Source organism: Scyliorhinus torazame, chromosome 29 (genome assembly GCF_047496885.1).
Source record: "Scyliorhinus torazame isolate Kashiwa2021f chromosome 29, sScyTor2.1, whole genome shotgun sequence".
NCBI lineage: Eukaryota > Metazoa > Chordata > Chondrichthyes > Carcharhiniformes > Scyliorhinidae > Scyliorhinus > Scyliorhinus torazame.
The window spans coordinates 27,592,312-27,598,311 of record NC_092735.1 but is presented as its reverse complement, the minus strand read 5'-3'; the positions used below and the strand labels follow the sequence as shown (position 1 = coordinate 27,598,311).

Sequence of the window (6,000 nt, the reverse complement as noted above, 5' to 3'; positions counted from 1 at the left end):
AGGCGCCGGGAATGTGGCGACTAGGGGCTTTTCACGGTAACTTCATTTGAAGCCCACTTGTGACAATAAGCGATCTTCAGTTCATTTTCATAAACCCTCCAATTTGGTACCATTGGCCAGCCACTCGGTCACCCCCGCTACACCCAACCCCCCCCCCCCCTCTCTCCCAAAGGAGAAATTCCACACTGAAACTCACTACAGTGAGCAAACACCACTAATAACACAGCCTTACCTGCTCCTTCCACTTCTTGGCAAGCTGCCTAACCCTTCGTCAACCTTCTGGCTTTCTTTATCTTTATATTCCCACATGAGCAACCACTATATGTACTATTGCATTTCCTGGTTACAATTAATTTCAAGTTATAGTAAGTGGAATATAATGAAATGCAGTGGATGTAGCTCACTATGAATTCACTTCACATGGGCTGAGCTTGAGGATAAACAATAATTAATCCCCCCCCCCCCCCCCCCCCCCCCCCCCCCCCCCCCCGGTCTCCCCCGTTCCTTTTAAAATTATTCTAGTGGCTTCTTTGGACTCGAGGGATTGTCCACCTTCGGAACTGTCAGCTCCAGAGGGTTGTGGCAGCTCATGAGGAGAGATTCAACAAATTTGAGGGATCGGGCTGGATCCTAGTGGCCAGCAGAGCAGGCCCGAGGGGCTGAATAGCCTACTCCCTTCCCTAATTCTCACATTTGCCTCCAGCAACGTTGACTGGTGTCCCATTTCCCCTTGGGATCCGGCTAGCCCCCTCCTGGCACCGTTGTGGCCTTGATTCACGAACGACAGCTGCAGAGCTGGCTGAGAGGTGGCAAATGGAGTTTAATGTAGAGAAGTGTGAGGTGATTCACTTTGGAAGGAATAACAGGAATGCGGAATATTTGGCTAATGGTAAAGTTCTTGGAAGTGTGGATGAGCAGAGGGATCTAGGTGTCCATGTACATAGATCCCTGAAAGTTGCCACCCAGGTTGATAGGGTTGTGACGAAGGCCTATGGAGTGTGGCCTTTATTGGTAGAGGGATTGAATTCCGGAGTCAGGAGGTCATGTTGCAGCTGTACAAAACTCTGGTACGGCCGCATTTGGAGTATTGCGTACAGTTCTGGTCACCGCATTATAGGAAGGACGTGGAGGCTTTGGAGTGGGTGCAGAGGAGATTTACCAGGATGTTGCCTGGTATGGAGGGAAAATCTTATGAGGAAAGGCTGATGGGCTTGAGGTTGTTTTCGTTGGAGAGAAGAAGGTTAAGAGGAGACTTAATAGAGGCATACAAAATGATCAGGGGGTTAGATAGGGTGGACAGTGAGAGCCTTCTCCCGCGGTGGATTGGAAATGGCTGCACGAGGGGACATAGCTTTAATCTGAGGGGTAATAGGTATAGGACAGAGGTCAGAGGTAGGTTCTTTACGCAAAGAGTAGTGAGGCCGTGGAATGCCCTACCTGCAACAGTAGTGAACTCGCCAACATTGAGGGCAATTTAAAAGTTCATTGGATAAACATATGGATGATAATGGCATAGTGTAGATTAGATGGCTTTTGTTTCGGTGCAACATCGTTGGCCAAAGGGCCTGTACTGCGCTGTATCGTTCTATGTTCTATGTTCTATGACAGCAACAACCTGCATTTATATAGCTTCCCTTTGGTGTGGCAAAACGTACCACGGCAGCGAGTATCAAATAAAACATGGAACTGAGTCACATCGTATTCAGGCAGGCGACAAAATAGCCTGGTCAACGAGGTAGGTTTTCGATTCGCTGCTATTGGCTAGGTCGTTATCTTTACTAACAGTGGGATTGTTTGATCTGCTGGTAATAAAGCCATTTTGTTCATTATATGAATTGCCATTTGTATTTTAAGCTTTTTAAAAATATATTTTTATTGAACAATTTTTAATGCATACAGAACAATACAATAAAAACAAACCACACCCTCAAACAAAACTGCAACACCCCACCCCAACACCCCCAACAGCGGATGGTGACTAGCTCTTCAAAGAACAGAATGAAAGGCCACCGCGTCTTTTATTAAAACCCCTCAGTTGCGCCCCTTAACGCACATTTAATTTTCTCAAGTTGCAAAGGCTCCATAACGTCCCCCAGCCACACCGAGGAATTGAATGGAGAAGCTGGCCCTCCATTCCAACAACATCCAAATCTACTTAAGTTTACAGCTTACCGTGGGCGGTACAGTAGCACAGTGGTTAGCACAGTTGCTTCACAGCTCCAGGGTCCCGGCTCGATTTCTGGCTTGGGTCACTGTCTGTGCGGAGCCTGCACGTTCTTCCCCCGTGTCTGCGCGGGTTTCCTCCGGGTGCTCCGGTTCCTCCCACAAATCCCGAAAGATGTGCAGGTTAGGTGGATTGGCCATGATAAATTGCCCTTAGTATCCATATAAGGTTGGGTGGGGTTACGGGGATAGGGGTGGAGGCGTGGGCTTAAGTGGGGTGCTCTTCCCAAGGGCTGGTGCGGACTCGATGGGCCGAATGGGCCTGTTTTCTGCCCTATCAATTCTATGTCTGCTGACTTCTTCTCACACTCCCCTCAACCTAGTGACCACTTATCACTCGTGATGACCCATCCGCTTTGGGAAAAGCCTGTATTTCTTTTTCTTGTACAACGTCCCCCTTTAAGACCAGCCGTGGGCTGCGGAATATTCTGGGGAAAAAAGGGTTAATTGATTTCCTGATATGCTGTCGTTGGGTTCCAGAAAATGCCCATGTGACCTGAAGTCACTATGGGGATGATCAGCTGCGAAGCAAAGGGGTAAATAGAAAGCGAACTGTGCTGGTATTTGGATTCAGCCTGTGTTTCTGTTGATCAGCTCAGAACACACTGAGAATTTGTGTGAGAAAACAAGCAATGTTCTCTCCAAATGGAACGGTTTCCTGGTTGGCAGATGTGAAGCAGATCCCTGTGGTGAAGCAGGTCTCTGAGAATAGAGCAGAGATTGTGTTAATGTGCATGTTATAGAGTTGGAGAGGACGGAATACTCGAGGTAGGAAGAGCAGGGGATTGGACGAGACCCCTTGCCAATGTTTAAGTGTTGCAAGTGCACACCAGACTGGGTAAAGGGAGGGAGTCTCTGGGGATTCTGTACTATCAGGACTGCCCTGAAGTGAGTGAGGGAGGGTTCATTGATGTCTGTCTGGTCAGTGTTAACTGTGTCGTGGGACTTCAGATGGCACACAGTTGCTGGGTGAATGTGACCCAAGGTCCAAAAAGGTTGAATAGGCAGTGCAGAGGACACATAGGAAAGGTTACGAGATTGCATGTGGTGCCACAGTTATACAGTGGGACTATTGGAGATGTATCTTTGTTGTATCAACGATTTACATTGAAATTTACCTGTTTGTTTGAAATATCCTTTGCCTGTTAATACATGTTTGAATTGCATTGTTTTTAGTTTGTTACAGTAAAAGGCTTAAAAAGTGAAACTTTGTCATATTAAAAATGTATCAATCTCTACAGAAATTGGAATATAATGTAACTTTACTCTGTGCTCAATCTATTTAGTCAATGCTCTTCCGAACTTACCTTCCCTATGCTCTAACTACGCGTCCTCATCATCATATTTTCACCAGATCTTTACTGCACTCCATGTGGGCCAGGTAGAGTAGGAGTGCTTCCCCCAACACCAGCCCATCAACCTACCTGTTTCCTGATACTTGAACGTCCACCCAGCACAAGCCCCATCCCACCCCACAATTGGAACTGTCGTGTTCTGTGTTGTGGCCGTAGTACAGATGCACACACAACATCTCGTTCTTTAACAAGAAAGATGATTTATTAACAAACACGTGGAAAGATAACTAATGACGTATAATACAGACAATGGCTACTAAATGAATTCTGTGAATTCTCCTGGAGTTACTCTAAGTGCGATTATCCTCTTGTACGACTTACTACCAACTGCCATGTGTCTCGAGTCACATGGTAGATCCCTATCATCACAAGCTGGTTGCTAACTATATACAAAACTGTGCACAGGCATATCACCACAGGAACTTCCCCTCTTAAATCAAAGATGCTCTTACCAACACTCACCCCCCAACCCGCTGAAACGGAGAATCCAGCCTCTGGGGTTTGTGCAAGAGGAGAGTACACACTGGTTTTCAGTCTGAATCTGACTCTTTGCCAGAATCTAGTAAGATTCCGCCCATAGTCAAGCCGTTATCACATTGCTGTTTGTGTGGGCCCTGCTCTGTGCAAATTGGTTGCTGTGTTTTCACCTTGAAAACAGCAGCTGAACTTCAAAAGTGTTTCAGTGACTATAAGGCACCGTAAAATATCTCTGCAGCCACAAAATACCTGCACGCATGCGTACAGCTCAGTTTCCAGTAGCCTCTGTGGTGTTTGTTTACTTTGCTCTGAGTCAACACCCAGGCTTAACTGTCAAGCGCAGTGAGAATAGGTCAGTTACCAGAGTCACATAATCAAATTTAGAACCACTGAACGCACTGCAGGATGGGATTGGATCGTGAAAGGTTTTCTTACATACTGGGAGAACAGCAAGCACTTTCTCTAGCTCTCCAAACACCATCTGCCCTTGAAGTTGAGATTCGTCAAGTTAGCACAAGCAAGGGCAAGGCACCCCGGGGACCGATGACTGACATGGGTAACCTGATGTTTGGGCACTATGGCGCTGCCAGCCTGACACTCAAGCAACGCCCATACCAACCTGGTAGAGTGGCACTGCAAGGGTGCTCGGGTGGCATTATCAAGGTGCCAGGATGGGAGTGCCAAGGTGTCCAGGTGTCACTGGGAGTGCCCAGAGCCCGTCCACCTCATGGTCCCTAATGGCGTGGAGGATCAGAAAAGCTGCCATTAATACAGCTCCACATTTGACCCACTTACATATCTTAATCTGCATCTCGTCCAGCGAGAGTGAGATCCAGGTCATGGTATCACGCGAGATCATGATATCACACCTCCCATGAGGCATTGTGAGCATCGCAAGACTCGCGAGAGGCCTCTCACGAGATTCAACGGCCTCGCCACGTCACCCGGTCAGACGAAAAGACGCCATGAATTTGTGCCCGCTGTTTATTTAGCAGAGTAAGGATTGTTCACTGTGTAACTGTTCAGAGTGTCATGAGAGAGTAACTTTAAGAAATGGGTGTTTATAAATGGGTGTGTATATAAATATCTGTAGTGAGAATACCTTTAAGAAATGGGTGTTGCAGTACTGCAGTGGTGTCAGAGGGTGCTTGGGCCTGGGCTGTCTGTCAGCTTTTTACTTTCATTTTAGGCTGTTTGCTGCAGGGTGTGTTTCAGTTTCGTTTTCAGTGTTGGAGCTGAAGCCAGACCAAGCAGGTGTACTGCTGTTCTCTCTGCCATCAAAAGACTATCTCTTTATCATTTGGTGAATTCAGAATTATAAATGTTCTCAGCAGTGAATGTCAACCTAATGTGCTTCTGTTAAAAGGTGTTTCTTTTGTCTTCTGTATGTTGTTTGGGAAGTTATTTAGCATTACTTAGTGTTGTATTCTTTGGGGGTTGTATATGAATTAATGGTTGCTAAGATGTTCACTGTATGTTTTAAAAAGGTTAACTTGAGTTCATAGAATAAACATTATTTTGCTTTAAAAAATACTTTTCCATTTCTGCTGTACCACACCTGTAGAGTGGACCGTGTGCTCCCCATACCACAATCTATTAAAAGTTGTGGGTCAGGTGAACTCCATGAGACACTTTGGGGTTCTGTAAACCCTGGCCCATAACAAGAGTATCTGTTTATTTAGCAGAGTAAGGAATGGTCAAATTGTTACTGTTCAGAGTATCTGTTAATTTAGCAGTGTTAGAATTGTTCACTGTGTACTGTTCAGAGTATCTCTGTATTTAGCAGAGTAAGGATTGTTCACAGTGTAACTGTTCAGAGGATCTGTTAATTTAGCAGGGAAAGGTTTGGTCGCTGTGATAACTGTTCAGAGTATCTGTTTATTCAGCAGTGTAAGGATTGTTCACTGTGTAGCTGTTCAGAGTATCTGTTTATTCAGCAGAGTAA

At 45.9% G+C, this 6,000-nt stretch overlaps 1 protein-coding gene across 5 annotated transcripts in view; it reads left to right on the top strand.

Moving 5' to 3' along the window:
• The window catches only part of lrrc4ba (leucine rich repeat containing 4Ba), a 257,493-nt gene that overhangs the window by 185,581 nt on the left and 65,912 nt on the right, over positions 1-6,000 (top strand). Inside the window, exon 1 of one of the 5 annotated variants that reach the window (XM_072492279.1) lies at positions 1,715-1,735. The exons of the other annotated variants lie outside the window; for them this stretch is intronic. The gene's annotated coding sequence lies outside the window, so the exon portion shown is untranslated. Of the gene's footprint in view, positions 1-1,714; positions 1,736-6,000 lie in introns of those variants that run through there. 5 annotated transcript variants of the gene reach the window in all.